Source organism: Pristiophorus japonicus, chromosome 23, assembly GCF_044704955.1.
Source record: "Pristiophorus japonicus isolate sPriJap1 chromosome 23, sPriJap1.hap1, whole genome shotgun sequence".
Taxonomy (NCBI): Eukaryota; Metazoa; Chordata; class Chondrichthyes; family Pristiophoridae; genus Pristiophorus; species Pristiophorus japonicus.
In genome coordinates, this window is record NC_091999.1 from 62,510,825 (window position 1) to 62,530,319 (window position 19,495).

Genomic DNA, 19,495 nt, shown 5'->3' on the forward strand with positions numbered 1-19,495 from the left:
AGCTGGAATTGTTTCTTTAATCAATACTGCGGCGCGCTCTCCTTTTTTTATCCCCATTTCTATCTCGTCTTAAAACCCTGTAACCAGGAATGTTGAGCTGCCATTCCTGTAGTTCTTTTAGCCGTGTTTCACAAATAGTTACAATATCATACCCCCACATGTCTGTCTGTGCCATCGGCTTATCTGCCTCAATCCCTAGACTCCTTGCACTGGCATTGAAGGATTTCTAGATTGATTCCTGTGATGAGAGGACTGTCTTATGATGAGAGTTTGTGTAGAATGGGCCTATACTCTCTGGAGTTTAGAAAAATGAGACTGATCTCATTGAAACACACTGGCACTGGCATTTAGCGCTGCCAAACTCCCTTATTGTCTATTTTCTAGCCTTTGTTTCCTCTGCCTTCCAAACTCTATCCACACTGTCCCCTCTCTCTATCCACACTGTCCCCTCTCTCTGTCCACACTGTCCCCTCTCTCTGTACACACTGTCCTCTCTCTCTGTCCACACTGTCCCCTCTCTCTGTCCACACTGTCCCCTCTCTCTGTCCACACTGTCCCCTCTCTCTGTCCACACTGTCCCCTCTCTCGGTCCACACTGTCCCCTCTCTCGGTCCACACTGTCCCCTCTCTCGGTCCACACTGTCCCCTCTCTCGGTTCACACTGTCCCCTCTCTTGGTCCATACTGTCCCCTCTCTCGGTCCACACTGTCCCCTCTCTCGGTCCACACTGTCCCCTCTCTCGGTCCACACTGTCCCCTCTCTCTGTCCACACTGTCCCCTCTCTCTGTCCATACTGTCCCCTCTCTCTGTCCACACTGTCCCCTCTCTCTGTCCATACTGTCCCCTCTCTATATCCACACTGTCCCCTCTCTCTCTATCCACACTGTCCCCTCTCTCTGTCCACACTGTCCCCTCTCTCTATCCACACTGTCCCCTCTCTCTATCCACACTGTCCCCTCTCTCTATCCACACTGTCCCCTCTCTCTGTCCACACTGTCCCCTCTCTCTATCCTCACTGTCCCCTCTCTCTATCCATACTGTCCCCTCTCTCTGTCCACACTGTCCCCTCTCTCTGTCCACACTGTCCCCTCTCTCTGTCCACACTGTCCCCTCTCTCGATCCACACTGTCCCCTCTCTCGATCCACACTGTCCCCTCTCTCGATCCACACTGTCCCCTCTCTCGGTCCACACTGTCCCCTCTCTCTGTCCACACTGTCCCCTCTCTCTGTCCACACTGTCCCCTCTCTCTATCCACACTGTCCCCTCTCTCTATCCACACTGTCCCCTCTCTCTATCCACACTGTCCCCTCTCTCTATCCACACTGTCCCCTCTCTCTATCCACACTGTCCCCTCTCTCTATCCATACTGTCCCCTCTCTCTAGCCACACTGTCCCCTCTCTCTAGCCACACTGTCCCCTCTCTCGAGCCACAATGTCCCCTCTCTCGAGACACACTGTCCCCTCTCTCTATCCACACTGTCCCCTCTGATAGGGTATTCAAACAGGCTCATTGAGACAGGCTTTGAAAATTCACAGACCCCCAAGGCAAAGCTACTATGTGCTGCTCAGTATGTTGCATTAACTCATCAATCAACTTGCATTTTCAGACCTTGGATAGCGAGCCAATAAAACGTTAAAAGACTTTCAATTGAGCCAATAAGGTCAAAGAAGGCGAATTCTTTTCTGTAAATTGATCCAGGTATAAAGTACAGCCATTTTTGACCATGTGTCTCAGTAAGACAAAGAAACTGGCAATCAGCCAGCAGTTTGTTGCTCTCTGCCGAGATTAAAAAGTTAAAACTACCATCGGAGTTCGTATTTCATTGGAAATTAAGAGATCTATCAATTTTGGCGCTGCGAGCAGGGTCGCTGAGGAAAGAAACTGAATTTTGGACATCGGACCTACATTGAGGTGAGGACTCCTCTTTTTTAAAAAAAAGTCCTCGGTCAAAAGTCTAAATTCGCCTCTCCTTCTACGCGATTCCGAAAGCCTCCGGTTTGCGAACCCTCCGGTTGGTAGTCGGCTCAAGGTCCCATAGACATCTAAACTTCGGCGGTGTGTTAGTTAATTAATCACCGACCTATTGATCAGCTAGCAGGCCTACGTCTCGAGACCCCAGTAAAGGACTCAGTAAAGAAATGGCAGCAGGAGAAAAGGGCAAAGAATTGCCTACAACTGTTAAATGTGGGCAGGCACCACCTCAAGTTTCGCTCGATATAATTCTCGAACAGTTGAAAGAATACATAGTGCAACAATTCAACTTATCTAAAACCTGTATTAAGATCGAACAAAAGTACGGAACCTCCAAAGGACAATGGTCCTTGGATGAGATTAAAAGGGTCTGGGGAAAAACGATCCGTATGAAATATAAAGAGCGAACTAGATGGTCCTTAGCGGTTATGGGCTAGATTCGAAACCGGAATGAAATTATAATGTGTTCTCAACATGATCGAGAACTGACCAGTACAAAGGATCAATTGCAAGCAGTTTGTGCACAGCTGCGACAGAAAAAGCTTGAACTTGAAAAGCTGGAAGCGGAAGTTAAAGATCTTAAAGGTGAAATTAAAGAATGGAAAAAATCATTAGGTCAAGAGACAGTAATAGGAAAAGGAAAATGTATTGATCAATTCCCAGGGTACCCATGTTTGGACAAATTAAAAGCGCAAACTCGAAGACACGACCGAGGAATAGATATGGTTTCTGAATCCTCCGACAATACAGTGTCGGAGGGTGATGAAGAATTAGGGGTGCGCTTTGCCCCGTTTAAAAAAAGACGAGTTGTAGTCAAATCAGAAGAGACTGCGGATGAGGGCGGAACAAAAAAACAAAGAGAAGGGTGTACGAAGAATACTTAGTTCATGATCCGGCAGGCCCAGAGAAAATTGATAAATGGTCCAAGGAATTGCCCAATCCAAAGAAAGGGGGAGTAAAAACGTGGGACCAATTGGACCGCTTAAGAAATAGATATCAACTTCATCCCTGGGACGGAGTGCAAATTTTGACCATAATGGTGCCAAAAACACAGGGAAGAAAATTGCACGACAAGGTAGATGAAGCTTTGGGGCAGAATGAGCACGAATTAGACGCAGGATGGGAGGCGATTAAACACTGGCTGCAAGCCTTCAGTCCAGCAAAGACAGACGGGGGAAAAATTGCAGCTTGCCAACAGAAATGAACAGAGGAGGTCCTGAAGTATGATGAGCGGTTTAGATGCATGTGGCTAGAACATTCGGGTATGAATAATACGGATGAGGAAATGGATGAACATGTGTTTGGATCCCTGAAAGCAGCTTTCGTGGCAGGTCTAACGCCAGAACTGTCCAAAATGCTTAAGGTCGTGTTACCGGACTGGGAAGGTCGAGGAACTACCTTTGCAGCATTGGTGGATCGATGTAACCAATTAGATAGGGATATGGGAGCTCAAGTCCGAGCTGTACAGGCTATGGGATGGAAATCCCAGGATTCCGATAAACAGTCATTTAGAAAAGTACCCGGAAAATGTCGTTATTGTGGGAAAGAAGGTCACTGGGCCAAGACGTGCAGGGCAAAACAGCAAGGTCGTGGCTGGGGAAGAGGACGCAGCCAGGGATACAATTCAGCCAACAAGCCAGGCTTGTCACAAGGTAACGACCTCATAGAAGCATTTAAGCGACTGACAATACAACAACAGAAGGAGTTACTTGGGATAGCAAAAAACAATTAGAGCCCACCCTGGCCCCCCTCCTCGCACGAATACAACAGAGAGGAGATGGGCTATATATAACTGAGGGTGGGCGATAAGGATGTGGACTGTCTTTTAGACACAGGGGTGGAATTAACATGCTTACCCCAACAATATGTAGACGATATCCTGCTAGATTCAAACACAGAAGAACAGCATGAACAAGATTTACGAGCTTTGCTGGATCACCTTCGGCTGAAAGGACATAAAGCCAGCATCGACAAAGCACAAATCACCAAGAAGGAACACCATGGCCCCAGGCACTACCAATAGTGCTATGCAGCATTAGGGCAACCCCGAAAAGAACTACAGGTCTAAGCCCATTTGAAATTATAACAGGAAGACCCATGTCGCTGCCAGGAACTATCGATTTACGGAAAGCTGATGTTCACTTAATGAGTGACACTTTCTTATCATACTGTCAGAACTTAACCAATGCTATTAGTTATTTTTCCCGACAGGTATCGGCAGCTTGGGGTAATCCACCCGAAGGAGGACATGACATCATCCCGGGAGTCTGGGTGTATGTGAAAAAATTGCATAAAGAACCTTTGGGTGCCAAGTGGGAGGGACCTTATCAAGTGTTATTGACCACCCAGGCAGCTGTTAAAGTCCAAGGAAAGAAAGCCTGGATCCTCGCTTCACACGTTAAACGAGCACCTGTAACTGAAGCTGAAATCTAATAAGGACAATTACTTTTTGCAAAAATGTATAAATTTACTGTATTATTGATTGTAGGTATTATAGGCATAGGCCTACTTCTTACTTGCCGGCCCTCTGCACCAAAGGGAAATAGTAGGATAAGAAGGGAATTACATGTAAATACCTTTTTATATATGTCATACATTTATGCCAAACAAGATAACATTTCGAGTTGTTGGGTGTGTACGCATATTCCTATTCACTCAAAGGGAGGGATTCCCTTGAGGCCAGTTCCCTTGAATATCTCGGAAATGGCTGAGTGGATAATAAAACAGGCAATGCGTTTCAGGATACGGAAAACTGGGCACGTAAATGGAAGTCAGCAGGTTACAATTTTACTACCTTTGAAGGGGGATACCAACCGTGGTACAATAATTCCAAACGGCCCCCATTTTTTGTTATCACTAATACAACGGGAATAGGAAGACCGGGGGAATTGGTCTGTCTGATTAGAAACATCAAAGGAGGCCAAAATATGGGTATAGTCACTGCTCCCGGAATTATAATATAATCAAGCCACGGAACCGTCCAAACTGGGCCGATGTGGGAATTTTTAACTTAACGGGGATTCTGAATAAAACAGATGGAAAAGCCTGGACAGGCCCCGGAGTGTTGCTGATAAAGAAACAGCTAACATTCATTGCATATAATGGCACCTATTGGATGTGTGGCCACAAGGCCTACCCTTGGCTGCCCCAGAATTGGATGGGATCCTGCTATTTAGCCGACATTGTGCCTTATATGTATCATATAAAGTCACTGTCGGAACATTTACACCGTCCAATGAGAGCTATCACAGAAACAGAGAGGTTCTTTGCCATCCTGATCCCTGGGTATGGGACCGCAAAACTGGCAAGGGAATCCATTAACATGACATCCGTTGTGGAACGGGTAGCCAATGATTACTCAGAGGCCCTAGTTAAAATCAATGCAGAAATGGTAGCAATCCGCACAGTAGCCCTACAGAATAGACTGGCCCTTGACTATATCCTGGCTGAAAAGGGAGGTACTTGCACCCTACTCGGAACTGAGTGTTGCACATATATCCCAGATAGCTCCGAAGAAATTACCCACTTAGCGGAACATATCCAAAAGGAGGTAGAAAAACTTAAGCAACCCCCATCATTCACTTTGTGGAATGGAGCCACTGAATGGCTAGGTTCAATAGGAAATTCATTGGTGGAAGGTTTAATTCTATTTGTTGTAATTGTTTTACTTTTATATTGTTTATGTTGATTAAATGTTGTTGCGACCAGGCGGCTGTAGCTGCCGTCCCGCAGGTGAGGCACCTTGCAGGTCCCAGCAGACCGCCTGTACGTGGCACAGGGCTATGTTATGCTTAAGGAAAGGTGGTTTACTGGTTGAATTAAGATATTGATTTGGATTAAATTGGAATAAGGTTCATTAATCTATTAAAACCAGACTTCCATTGTGGCCACGATGGAACTCGGGTTGGTGTAAATTTGTGTGGAAGCTACTAGTCTGGACTAGTGGCGAAACACATCAACAAATTTTGGAAGGAAACTCTATTAACATGTATGAAATTATTTTGTAGAATGTTTAACCAGTGATACCTGAAGTTTTATGATTCAGTTTATGAAAGAATCAAAGGGGGGATTGATAGACTATTCAAACAGGCTCATTTAGACAGGCTTTGAAAATTCACAGACCCCCAAGTCAAAGCTACGACGTGCTGCTCAGCATGTTGCATTAACTCATCAATCAACTTGACATTTTCAGGCCTTGGGTAGCGAGCCAATAAAACGTTAAAAGACTTTCAATTGAGCCAATAAGGTCAAAGAAAGCGAGTTCTTTTCTGTAAATTGATCCAGGTATAAAGTACAGCCATTTTTGACCATGTGTCTCAGTAAGACAAAGAAACTGGCAATCAGCCAGCAGTTGTTGCTCTCTGCCGAGATTAAAAAAGTTAAAACTACCATCGGAGTTCGTATTTCATTGGAAATTAAGAGATCTAACACCTCTCTCTATCCATACTGTCCCCCCTCTCTATCCATACTTTCCCATCTCTCTCTATCCATCCATACCGTCCCCTCTCTCTATCCAGTGAGGATATTGTCCGGTCCTGTTGAGGTGCAACCTGTCCGGCTTGTACTGGTCCCCCCTCCCCCAGAAACGCTCCCAATGCCTCAGGAATGTAAAGCCCCCCATCCTGCACCAAACTCCAGCCATGCATTCATCTGCTCTATCCTCTTATTTCTGTACTCACCAGCACGTGGCACCGGGGGTAATCTGGACATTACTACCTTTGAGGTCCTGTTTTTTAATCTCTTTCCTACCTCCCTAAAATCTGCCTGCAGGATCTCATCCCTCTTTCTACCGATGTCATTGGTCCCGATATGGACAACAACCTCTGGATGTTCATCCTCCCCCCTCAACAATGTCCTGCAGCCACTCAGTGACATCCTTGACCCTGGCACCAGGGAAGCAACATACCATCCTGGAATCATGTCTGTGGCTGCAGAAGCGCTTGTTTGTTCCCCTTACTATCAAATCCACTCCCACTTATGCTCTTCCACTCTTCTTCCTCCCCGCCCTATGCAGCTGAGCCACCCACGGTGTCGTGGACATGGCTCTGGCTGCACTCCCCAGAGAAACCAGCAGTATCCAGAACTGAAAACCGGTGAGCAAGCGAGATGCACTCAGGGGACGCCTGTTCTACTCTTGCCCCATAACGCTGAAAATGTTATCAACTCAGGTTTATCACTTTCTAAAGTTACAAATGAATCTGCTTCCACCACCCGAACAGGCAGTGCGTTCCAGGCCATAACATCTCGCTGCTTCATTAGTCCCCTCATGTAGCATCTGGTTCATTTGCCAATCACATTATATCTGTGCCTCTGGTCACTGAACTTTCTGACACTGAAAATTGTTTCTCCTTATTAAGAGGATTGGAGGGCTGGAGGAGGTTACAGAGATAGGGAGGGGTGAGGCCTTGGAGGGATTTGAACAAGAGGATGAGAATTTTAAAGCCTGAAGCCACCAGCCGTCTCCCCCAGTGCAGAATGTGACTCACTGCTAACAGAAAGGATTTTTGTATACTTACAAAAGATGCATAATGAAGGGAAGTCAATCTCTGTATCTTTAACTAACAGCGACATAAGGGAAATGAATGACCTTTAAACACCTGGTTCACTTGGCACCGAAATGTCTGAAACTCATAATAGGAACTACAGGGAAACAAAATATTGACAAATGTTAAACTGTTTTGCTGACAAAAGAAATCTCGATTTAACTTTAAAAGATAAAATTGTTTAACAGGGGTTCACACAGACTCACCTGATAGGCCGACTCAGGATCCACCCCTCAAGCACCGCGATTGGTTGCAGAACACGCTGCTCCCTGGGCCCTCCGGCCTCTGACCTCTCTTCCTGCTGGTTCCCAGGGCAATCAATCACCACTCGCCAACATTACACTGCCACATTAAGTTGAGAGGCTCAGAGGAAGAAATAAAATGGGGCCGTGAATCTGCATTAAGAAATAAAATTAGAAATAAATGATTAAATTTATAAGCAAAACTATTAAAAGTCAAATCAAATGAATTGTTGCATTTAATATATCCTTCTGGGCCAAGTGGGAAACAAGTGATGTGTGGGCAGTGCAGTGTCTGTGCCCGGTTACACAGCGTGTCCCTGGCTCCCCACTCCAAGTGCACATGTTTCAGCTCACATCCAACTGACTGGATAAACCTCGCCCGTCTAAACCCCATCACACAAATAGCAGCATTTGATGTTTAGTTCTTTTCAACCTTTATAAACACTGGTTAGGCCTCAGCTGACACATTGTGCTCAATTCTGGGAACCACACTTTCAGAAGGGTATCTGCACCTTAGAAAGGGACCAGATGAGATTTACTAGAATGGTACGAAGTAGGAGGGACTTCAGTTATGTGGAGATACTGTAGAAGCTGCGGTAATTCTCCTTGGAACAGAAGAGGTGAAGAGGAGATTTTATAGAGTGTTCAAAATCATGAACGGTTTTAATAGACTAAATAAGGAGAAACACTTTCCAGTGGCAGAAGGGTCGGTAACCAGAGGACACAGAGTTCAGGTGATTGGTAAAAGAAGCAGAGGCGACATGAGGAACCATTGTATAAGCAGCGAGTTATTGCAATCTGGAATGCACTGCCTGATAGGGCGGTGGAAGCAGATTCAATAGTGGCTTTCAAAAGTGAATTAGATATATACTATAAGGGACAATATTTGCAGAGCTATGGGGAAAAAGCAGGGGAGTGGAACTAACTGGATAACTCCACCATAGAGCCAGCACAGGCATGATGGGCCGAATGGCCTCCTGAACTTTCATTCTATGAAAATGGCGGATGATCTTATCTAGAATGTTGTGACCACATATCCCCAGAAAACCAAGACCGCCTATTTCCACCTGTGTAATACCGGCCATCTCCACCCCTGCCTCAGCTCACCCTCTGCTGAAACCCACGTCCATTCCTCGGTTACCTCTAGACTTGACTATTCCAAAACACTCCTGGCTGGCTTCCCACATTCTACCCCACGTAATCTTCACCTCATCTAAAACTCGGCTGCCCGTGTCCTAACTCTTTTCAAGTCTCGCTGACCTACATTGGCTCCCGGTTAAGCAACGCTTCGATTTCAAAAATCTCATCCTTGTTTACAACTCCCTCCATGGTCTCGCCCCTCTGTAATCTCCTCCAGCCCCAGAACCCGCAGAGATGTCTGTGCTCCTCTAATTCTGCCCTCCTAAGCATCCCTGATTATAATCGCTCAACCATTAGTGACCTTGTCTTCTGTTGCCAAGGCCACAAGCTCTGGAACACCCTCCCGAAACCTCTGTGCCTCCTCCCTGAAGGTGCTGACTCCAGCTGGTTTCAGTGCTACACTCCCTGGTTCCCCTCCCCTGAAGGTACTGACTCTGGCTGGGTTCAGTTCTACACTCACTGGTTCCCCTCCCCTGAAAGCACTGACTGTGGCTGGGTTCAGTTCTACACTCACTGGTTCCCCTCCCCTGAAGGTACTGATGCTGGCTGGGTTCAGTTCTACACTCACTGGTTCCCCTCCCCTGAAGGTACTGACTCTGGCTGGGTTCAGTTCTACACTCACTGGTTCCCCTCCCCTGAAGGTACTGACTCTGGCTTTGTTCAGTTCGACACTCACTGGTTCCCCTCCCCTGAAAGCACTGACTCTGGCTGGGTTCAGTTCTACACTCACTGGTTCCCCTCTTCTGAAAGCACTGACTCTGGCTGGGTTCATTTCGACACTCACTGGTTCCCCTCTCTCTCCTGAAAAATTGACTCTGTCTGGTTTCAGTTCTGCACTCACTGGTTAACATACGATATCGGAGCAGCAGTAGGCCATGCGGCCCCTCGAACTGCTCCGCCATTTAATACGATCGTGGCTGATCCAATCATGGACTCAAATCCCATTCCCTGCCCGCTCCCCATAACCCCTTATCGTTTGAGAAAGTGTCTATTTCTGTCTTAAATTTATACAATGTCCCAGCTTCCACAGCTCTCTGAGGCAGTGAATTCCACACATCCACAACCCTCAGAAGAAATTTCTGCTCATCTCAGTTTTAAATGGGGGCTCCTTATTCTAAGATTATGCCCTCTAGTTCTACTCTCCCCCATCAGTGATACATCCTCTCTGCATCCACCTTGTAACGCCCCCTCATAATCTTATATATTTCGATAAGATCACTTTTCTATCTTCTGAATTCCAATGAGTAGAGACCCAACATATTCAACCCGCTCATCTCCAGAATAAACTTTGTGAACCTTTTCTGAACTGCTTCCAAAGCAAGTATATCCTTTCGTAAATACAGAAACCAAAACTGTACGCAGTATTCCAAGTGTGGCCTCACCAATACCCTGTACAACTGTAGCAAGACTTCCCAGCTTTTATACTCCATCCCCTTTGTAATAAAGGCCAAGTTTCCATTGGCCTTCCTGATCACTTGCTGTACCTGCATACTGATCTTTTGTGTTTCATGCAGAAGTCCCCCCAGGTCCCGCTGTACAGTAGCACTTGGCAATCTTTCTTCATTTAAATAATAATTTCTTCTGTGATTTTTTTTCTGCCAAAGTGCATGACCTCATACTTTCCAACATTATACTCCATCTGCCAAATTTTTGCCAAATCACTTAGCCTGTCAATGTCGTTTTGCAGATTTTGTGTGTCCTCCTCACACATTGCATTTCCTCCCATCTTTGTATCATCAGCAAACTTGGCTACACTACACTCGGTCCCTTCTTCCAAGTCGCTAATATAGATTGTAAATAGTTGGGGTCCCAGCACTGAACCCTGCGGGAACCCACTAGTTACTGATTGCCAAATTGAGAATGAACCATTTATCCCGACTCAATATTTCCTTATAAGTCAACCCTCTCATCTCCGGAATCACCCTCATGAACCTTCTCTCAACTGTCTCTCGTTTCCTCCCCTGAAGATGCTGAATCTGTCTGGTATCAGTTCTGCACTCACAGGTTCCCCTCTGTCCCCGCCCCTGAAGGTGCTGTCGCGGGCTGGAATCAGTTCTACACTCACTGGTTCCCCTCCATCTCCTCCAATGATGGTACTGACTCTGGCTGGGTTCAGTTCTACACTCACTGGTTCCCCTCCCCTGAAGGTACTGACTCTGCCTGGGATCAATTCTGCACTCACTGGTTCCCCTCCCTCTCCTCACCTGATGGTGCTGACTCTGGCTGGGTTCAGTTCTACACACACTGGTTCCCCTCCATCTCCTCCCCTGATGGTGCTGACTCTGCCTGGGTTCAGTTGTATACTCACTGGTTCCCCTCCCTCTCCTCACCTGATGGTGCTGACTCTGGCTGGGTTCAGTTCTACACTCACTGGTTCCCCTCCCCTGAAGGTGCTGACTCTGGCTGGGTTCAGTTCTGCACTCACTGGTTCCCCTCCCCTGAAGGTGCTGACTCTGGCTGGGTTCAGTTCTACACTCACTGGTTCCCCTCCATCTCCTCCCCTGATGGTGCTGACTCTGCCTGGGATCAGTTGTCTACTCAATGGTTCCCCTCCCTCCCATCTGCCCCGTCCCTTAAGGCGCTAACTCTGGCTGTGTTCAATTCCACGCTCACTGTTTACCCTCCCTCCCCTCTCCAGCACGCAGAGTTCAGGGAGTGAGGAGAGAGATTAAAAAGCAGGACCTCAAAGGTAGTAATCTCCGGATTCCTCCCAATGTCACGAGCTAGTGAGTACAGAAACAGGAGGACAGAGCAGATGAATGCCTGGCTGGAGAGATGGTGCAGGCGGGAGGGCGTTAGTTTCCTGAGGCAGTGTGACCGCTTCTGGGGGAGGTGGGACATGGACAATCCGGACGGGTTGCACCTTAACAGAGCCGGGACCAATATCCTCGTGGCGGGGGAGTTGCTAGTGCTGTTGTGGAGAGTTTAAAACTAGCTTGGCAGGGGGATGGGAACCTGAAAATAGAGTCAGTAGGGAGGGGAGTAAAGCTGGAATTAGGAAGCAAAAATAAAGAAAGTGAGTTTGGAGGAGAGAGGAAACAAGCAGGAAACAAGTGTAAAAAAACACGGCACTTTGTCTAAATGCACGTAGCATGTGTAACAAAATAGATGAGTTGACGGCACAAAGATACAAATGGGTATGATCTGATAGGCATTACAGAGACGTGGTTGCAAGGTGAGCAATTGGGGAATTAAATATTCAGCGGTACTGGACAATCCGGAAGGACAGACAGAAAGGAAAAGGAGGTGGAGTAGCTCTATTGATAAAGGATGGAATCACTGCAATAGTAAGAAACGATATTGGCTCAAATGATCAGGATGTTGAAACGGTTTGGGTGGAGATAATGAACAATAAGCGGAAAAAGTCACAGGTGGGTGCAGTCGATAGGCCCCCTCACAAGAGCTACTCTGTTGGTCAGCGCATAAACCAGGAAATAGTGGGGGCTTGTAAAAAGGGAACAGCAATAATAATGGATGATTTTAACCTCCATATTGATTGGACAAACCAAATTGGTCAGGGTAGCCTTGAGGAGGAGTTCATAGATTGCATAAGGGACGGGTTCCTTCAGCAGTATGTAATGGAACCAACCAGGGGGCAGGCTATCTTAGATCTGGTCCTATGTAATGAGACAGGATTAATAAACAATCTCCTAGTAAAGGATCCCTTGGAATGAGTGATCATAGCATGATCTGAATTTGAAATTCAGATGGTGGGTGAGAAAGTTGGATCTCTAACCAGCGTACTAATCTTAAATAAAGGAGACTATGTAGGTATGAGGGCAGAGTTGGGTAAAGTGGACTGGGAAAATAGATTAAAGTGCAGGACGGTTGATGAACAGTGGTGTACATTTAAGGAGATATTGCACAACTCTCAAGAAAAATATATTCCAGTGAGGAGGAAAGGGTGTAAAAGAAAAGATAGCCAGCCGTGGCTAACTAAAGAAATAAAGGACGGTATCCAATTAAAAACAAGGGCATACAAAGTGGCCAAAACTAATGGGAGGACAGAAGACTGGGAAGCTTTTAAAAGCCAGCAAAGAATGACTAAAAAAAATGATTAAGAAAGGGAAGATAGACTATGAAAGTAAACTAGCACTAAATATAAAAACAGATAGCAAGAGTTTCTACAGGTATATAAAAAGGAACAGAGTGGCTAAAGTAAATGTTGGTCCCTTAGAGGACGAGACCAGGGAATTAGTAATGAGGAACATGGAGATGGCAGAAACTCTGAACAAATATTTTCTCTCAGTCTTTACGGCCGAGGACACTAACAATATCCCAACAGTGGACAGTCAAGGGGCTACAGGGGGGAGGAACTTAACACAATCACTAAGAAGGTGGTACTCAGTAAGATAATGGGACTAAAAGTGGATAAATCCCCTGGAGCTGATGGCTTGCAGCCTAGGGTCTTAAGAGTAGTCGCAGCAGGGACAGTGGATGCATTGGTTGTAATTTACCAAAATTCCCTGGATTCTGGGGAGGTCCCAGCGATTGGAAAACTGCAAATGTAACGTCCTTATTTAACAAAGGAGGCAGAAAAAAAGCAGGAAACTCTGGACCAGTTAGCCTCACTTCTGTGGTTGGGAAAATGTTGGGAGTCCATTATTAAAGAAGCAGTAGCAGGATATTTGGAAAAGCAAAATTCGGTCAGGCAGAGTCAGCATGGATTTATGAAGGGGAAGGCATGTCTGACAAATTTGCTGGAATTCTTTGAGGATGTAACAAACAGGGTGGATAAAGGGGAACCAGTGAGTGTGGTGTATTTGGACTTCCAGAAGGCATTTGACAAGGTGCCACGTAAAAGGTTACTGCACAAGATAAAAGTTCACAGGGTTGGGGGTAATATATCAGCAAGGATAGAGGATTGACTAACTAACAGAAAACAGAGAGTCGGATAAATGGTGCATTCTCTGGTTGGCAACCAGTAACTAGTGGGGTGCTGCAGGGATCAGTGCTGGGATCCCAACTATTTACATTCTATATTAAAGAACTTGGAAGAAGGGACTGAATGTAGTGTTGACGAGTTTGCTGACGATACAAAGGATGGGAGGAAAAGCAATATGTGAGGACACATAAAATCTGCAAAAGGACATTGACAGGCTAAGTGAATGGGAAAAAAATTGGCAGATGGATTATAATATTAGAAAGTGTGAGGTCATGCACTTTGACAGAAAAAAAATTAAAGAGCAAGTTATTATTTAAATGGAGAAAGATTGCAAAGTGCTGCAGTACAGCGGGACCTGGGGGTACTTGTGCATGAAACACAAAAGGACAGTATACAGGTACAGCAAGTGATCAGGAAGGCGAACGGAATCTTGGCCTTCCTGATCCATGTTTATGAAAGGATATACTTGCTTTGGAGGCAGTTCAGAGAAGGTTTCGGGGATGAGGGGGATGACTTATGAGGAAAGGTTGAGTAGTTTGGGCCTCTTCCCATTGGAATTCAGAAGAATGAGAGGTGATCTTTTCGAAACGTATAAGATTATGAAGGGGCGGGACAAGGTGGATGCAGAGAGGATGTTTCCACTGATGGGGGAGACTCGAACTAGAGGGCATGATCTTAGAATAAGGGGCCACCCATTTAAAACTGAGATGAGGAGGAATGTCTTCTCTCAAAGGGTTGTAAATCTGTGGAATTTGCTGCCTCAGAGAGCTGTGGAAGTAGGGTCATAGAAACATAGAAAATAGTTGCAGTAGTGGGCCATTCAGTGTTTTTGTGACTGGAAGGCTGTTTCCAGTGGGGTTCTGCAGGGCTCAGTGCTGGGTCCCTTGTTTTTTGTTGTATATATCAATGACTTGGGCGTCAATGTTGGGTGTATGATTAAGAAGCTTGAAGGTGACACTAAAATAGGCTGTGTGGTTGAGAATTAAGAAGAAAACTGCGGACTGTAGGAAGTTATAAATGTACTGGTCCGGTGGGCAGTAAAGTGGTAAATGGAATTTAATCCGGATAAGTGTGAGGTAATACGTTTGGGGAGGTCTCACAAGGCAAGGGAATATACATTAAATGCTACAACACTGAAAATTGTAGAGGAACAAAGGGACCTTGGAGTGTAGGTCCACAGATCCCTGAAGGTGGCAGGCCAGGTAGATAAAGTGGTTAAGAAGGCATACGGAATACTTACCTTTATTAGTCGAGGCATGGAATACAAGAGCTCGGAGGTTATGCTTGAACTGGTTAGGCCGCAGTTCGAATACTGTGTGCAGTTCTGGTCATCACATTACAGGAAAGATGTGATTGTACTGGAAAGGGTACAGAGGAGATTTACAATAATGTTGCCAGTACTGGAGAATTTTGGCTATGAAGAAAGATTGGAGATGCAGAGTCCATTTTCTTTGGATCAGAGGACACTGAGGGGAGACCTGATGAAAGTGTATTAAATTATGAGGGGCCTGGATAGAGTGGATACGAAGGACCTATTTCCCTTGGCAGAGGGATCAACAACAAGGGGGCACAGATTTAAAATAATTGGTTTAGAGGAGATACAAAGGGAATTTTCTTCACCTAGAGGTTTGTGGGGGTCTGGAACTCACTGCCTGAAAGGGTGGTAGAGGCAGAAACACTCAGCACATTTGAAAAATACTTGGATGTGCACTTCAAGTGTCATCACCGACAGGGCTACGGACCGAGAGCTGGAGAGTGGGATTAGGCTGGATAGCTGTTTGTCGGCCGGCACGGACACAGTGGGCTGAAATGGTCTCCTGCCATGCTGTAAATTTCGATGATTTATGATTAATGACCTAGATGAAGGGACCGAGTGTAATGTATCCAAATTTGTTTAGGATACAAAACTAGGTGGGACAGTAAGCTGTGAGAACACAAGTGTCTGCAAGATATACATAGATAGACTATGTGAGTGGGCAGAAAGGTGGCAGATGGAGTATAATGTAGGGAAATGTGAGGTTATTCACTTTGGTAGGAACAACAGAAGAACAGAGTATCTTTTAAATTATGAGAAACTTTTAAACATTGGTGTTTAGAGAGATTTGTGGTGTCCTTGTGCAAAACACACAGAAAGTGAGCATGCAGGTATGCAAGCAATAAGGAAGGGAAATGGTTTGTCCTTTATTGCAAGGGTTTGGAGTATAAGAGTAAGGAGGTCTTGCTACAATTGTACAGGGCCTTGGTGAGACCACACCTGGAGTACTGGGCACAGTTTTGTTTTCTTATCTAAGGACGGAAACACTTGCCTTGGAGACGGTGCAACAAAGGTTCACAAGATTCCTGGGATGAGAGGGCTGTCTGATGATGAGATAGTGTGTAGAATGGGCCGATACACTCTCGAGTTTAGAATAATGAGAGGTGATCTCATTGAAACATACAAGGTTCTGAAAGGGATTGACAGGTTAGATGCTGAGAGGTTGATTCCCCTGGCTGGACTGTCAAGAACTAGGGGCACAGTCTCAGGATAAGGGGTAGGCCATTTAAGACAGAGATGAGGAGGAATGTCTTCACTCAGAGGATTGTGAATCTTTAGCATTCTCTCCCCCAGAGGGCTGTGGATGCTCAGTCTATTCAAGGTTGAGATAGATAGATTTTTGTATATTAAGGGAATCAAGGGATATGGAGATCAGGCGGGAAAGTGGCGTTGAGGGCGATGATCAGCCATGATCTCATTGAATGCCTCCCACTGCTCTGAGACTGATTTAACTTCAACATAAGAACATAAGATTTCAGAGAAGGAGTAAGCCATTCGGCCCCTCGAGCCTGCTCTACCATTCAATGAGATCATGGCTGATCTTCGACCTGAACTCCACTTTCCTGCACTATTTCATATCCCTTGATTCCCTTAATTTACAAAAATCTATCGATCTCTGTCTTAAATATGCTCAAAGACAGAGCCTCCACAGCCCTCTGGGGTAGAGAATTACAAAGATTAATGAGTGAATACGTTTCTGCTCATCTCAGTCCTAAATGGCCAACCCCTTATTTTGAGACTGTGACCCCTGGTTCTGGACTCCTCAGCCAGAGGAAACATCCTCCCTGCATCTATCCTGTCATGCCTTGTAAGAATTTTGTCTGTTTCAATGAGATCATCTCTCATTCTTCTAAACTCTAGAAAATACATTCCAAGTCTACTCAATCTCTCCTCATAGGACAATCCTCCCATCCCAGGAATTCAGTTTGGTGAACTTTCGTTGCCACCCTCAATGGCAAGTACATCCTTCCTTAGGTAAGCAGTCCAAAACTGTACACAGTACTCAAGCTGCAGTCTCACCAGGAACCTATATAATTGCAGTAAGACGTCTTTACTCCTGTACTCAAATCCTCTTCTAATAAAGGCCAACATACCATTTGCTTTCTTCGTTGCTTGCTGTACCTACATATTAACTTTGTGATTCGTGTACAAGGACACCAAGGTCCCTCTGAACACCAACGTTTCCCAATCTCTCACCATTTCAAATAGCTGTTTCCAGTCCACTTTGGCTAAATCACATCTCAGCTTAGTAAAATTGGCTTTTCCCCAATTGAGAACTTTTATTCCTGGTCTGTCTTTGTCCTTTTCCATAACTACCCTAAATCAAACTGAATTATCATCACTAGCACCAAAATGCTGTCCCATCGATACCCCTTCCACTCACCCAGCTTCAGTCCCTAATACTAAGTCCAGAACTTCCCCCTCTCTTGTTGGGCTTGCTACGTACTGGCTAAAAAGTTCTGATGGTTGCTGACCCCTCTGTGAAGGGAAAAAAGTCCTTCCTCTCCACTCTATCTAGGCTCCTCATAATTTTATCCACCTCATTAAGATCTCCCCTCAGCCTCCTTTGTTCCAAAGAGGGTTGGTGGGCTGGAGGAGGTTACAGAGATAGGGAAGGGTGAGACCCTGGAGAGATTTGAACAAGAGAATGCGTATTTTAAAGGCTGATACCACCAGCCATCTCGCCCAGCACAGAATGTAACTCACTACCAACAGGAAGGATGTTACTTCAAATACTACGAATGCATAATGCGGGGAAATCAATCTCTGTCCCTTTAACTAATGAATGACATTTAAACTCCTGATTAACTTGGCACTGAAGTGTCTGAAACTCATAATAGGAGCTCCAGGAAAACAAAAAACTGAGCAATGTTACATTGTTTTGTTAACAAAAGAAATCTGGATTTAACTTTTAAAAGATAAATTGTTGAACAGGGATTCACACAGACTCACCCGACAGGCCGACTCAGGAACCACCCCTCAAGCACCGCGATTGGTTGCAGAACTCGCTGCTCCCTGGGAACTCCGGCCTCTGACCTCTCTTCCTGTTGGTTCCCAGGGCAATCAATCACTACTCGCCAACATTACACTGCCAGATTAAGTTGAGGGGCTTGGAGGAAGAAATAAAACAAGACCGTGAACCTGAGTGAAGAAATAAAATTAGAGAAGCATGATGAAATAAACAAGGATAGACAATATAAACTGAAGGGTACAATCCGAAAGGGGGTGCATGAACAGTGAGACCTGCGGGTATATGTGGACAAATCACTGAAGGTGACAGGACAGGTTGGGAAAGCAGTTAAAAAAGCTTACAGGTTGCTGGGAATCACAGAGTAGAAAAGCAAGGAGGTTATGATGAACCTTTGTAAAACACTGGTTTGGCTTCAACTGGAGCATTGTGTCCAATTCTGGGCACCGCACATTAGGATGTGAAGGCCTGAGAGAGGGTGCAGAAAAGATTGACCAGAATGATTCACGAGATGAGGGACTTCAGTTCCGTGGATTGACTGGAGAAGCTGGGGTTGTTCTCCTTAGAGCAGAGAAGGTTGAGAGGAGAATTGATAGAAGTGTTCAAAATCATGAGGGGTGTGGACAGAGTAGATAGAGATATACTGTTCCCACTGGCAGAAGGGTAGAGAATCAGAGGAGATGGATTTAAGGTGAATGGCAAAAGAACCAAAGGTGACATCAGAACATCTATTTTATGCAGCGAGTGGTTAGGATCCGGAAAGCACGGCCTGAAAGGGTGGTGGAGGAAGACTCAATCACAGCTTTCAAAAAAAAAAGTTGGATAAGTATCTGAAAGAAAACATTTGCAGGGCTGGGGGAAGGGCAGGCAGTGGGACTAGCTGGGAGCAGGCAAGGGTTCGATGGGCCGAACGGCCTTCCGTGCTGTAACTATTCTCTGATTGTGTGAGCAGAACCACTCTGTTCCCTGACTCAATCTAAAGCCTTCCTGATTGTGAGCACCTGTTAAACCTGCCCTGCACCTTCACTGCTCCACCGAAAAAAGCCAGCGACACAGTAGTCGTGGCCGAGTGGTTAAGGCGATGGACTAGAAATCCATTTGGAGGGACCAGGATGGCCGAGTGGTTAAGGCGTTGGGCTGGTGATCCAATGGGTTTTTACGCTCGTGGGTTCGTATCCCAGTCCTGGTGATTGCTTAATTAAACAAAGATTTCGACCTGGTCGGGTCCTTCGACTTGGTGGACGTCTGGCGAAATCTCCACCCCGACTCCAGCGCCTTTACTTGGGTGAGGCCTGGAGTTGGATGGTCTAGAGTCGACCGCCTTTACGTGTCTCGGGCGTACGTTTCCTGCGTCCCGGCGGCCTCCATGCGGCCGGTGCCGTGTTCGGACCACCACCTGGTGTGGGCGGAGCTCGCTTCGCTCCGCGCG

At 45.9% G+C, this 19,495-nt stretch overlaps 1 non-coding gene across 1 annotated transcript; it reads left to right on the top strand.

The window, feature by feature from the left end:
* Nucleotides 1-19,172: 19,172 nt before the first annotated feature.
* On the top strand, nucleotides 19,173-19,255 carry trnat-ggu (transfer RNA threonine (anticodon GGU)). The gene has a single exon. It is a non-coding gene; the product is annotated as a tRNA-Thr (tRNA).
* Nucleotides 19,256-19,495: the final 240 nt, after the last annotated feature.